Source organism: Carassius carassius, chromosome 22 (genome assembly GCF_963082965.1).
Source record: "Carassius carassius chromosome 22, fCarCar2.1, whole genome shotgun sequence".
Taxonomy (NCBI): Eukaryota; Metazoa; Chordata; class Actinopteri; order Cypriniformes; family Cyprinidae; genus Carassius; species Carassius carassius.
Genome location: NC_081776.1, coordinates 18,698,109 through 18,699,154, shown reverse-complemented (window position 1 = coordinate 18,699,154; position 1,046 = coordinate 18,698,109).

Genomic DNA, 1,046 nt, shown 5'->3' with positions numbered 1-1,046 from the left:
CCGAGCTTCTCGAGGTGATCGAGTCAAACGGCCCTGTGCTCCACGAGCTCCGCTCGTGATCGGACCAGAACCAGCCAGTCGTCCAAATAATTCAGCACTCGCATGCCTCTGAGTCTGAGAGGAGCGAGCGCTGCATCCATGCACCTCGTAAACGTACGAGGAGCCACGGACAAGCCGAACGGCAGGACTGTAAACTGGTATGCCTGGCCCTCGAAGGCGAATCTCAAATATCGCCTGTGGTTTGACGCTATCTGTATTTGAAAATATGCATCCTTCAGATCTATTGACATGAACCAGTCCCCTCTGCGAATCTGCGCGAGGAGCTTCCTGGTCGTAAGCATTTTCGGCCGAGCTGGAGGCGGTTCCGGTAGACGCTGCGAGCGGCGCTTCTTACGGCGCTGCGGCGCAGCGGATGAGCAGGCTTCGAGAAGAACGCCCGGCGAGTCCTCAGAGTCACCATAGGCATTAGCTCGCAATGAGGGCAGCCGCCGTCAGCGAGCGCGAGCGCTGCATGGTCCTCACCCAGACAGGAGACGCAGATGACGTGACGAACTCCTTCACTGAGCGGGGCTCTGCACGAGCCGAACGAGGGCATCTTTAAAAAGACGCAGCTCTTTTTGTGAGTGTGCGTTGCAGGGCGAACACACACAGGATATAATGATACAAAGGATACAGGCGCCGGTCAGCGCAGCAGGAACGGCAGTGGAAGGCGGCGAGGCCAGCAGCTTCAGAATGGCTCGTCCCGCTGATATGCTTCTCAGACGGCGCGTGATCCAGCGATGCGTAAGCTTCGCTGAAGAGATGAAAAATCAGGTGAGTCAGCCTTTTCGAGCTCCTTTTATAGGTTGGGCCACACCCGTTTCGGCGGGAAGTGGCAAGAAGGGCGCGAAGCATCCAACATTGGTCTGATGTTGCATCAGCCTGCGCTCGATAGGCTGTGCAGTTGCCGCAGAACAAGCCAATGAGCGAACGAGCCGTCTCGCCTATGGCTGTGTACTGCTGCAAATGTGCTTTACAAAAATACAAAATTAAGGATAATTTTTTGC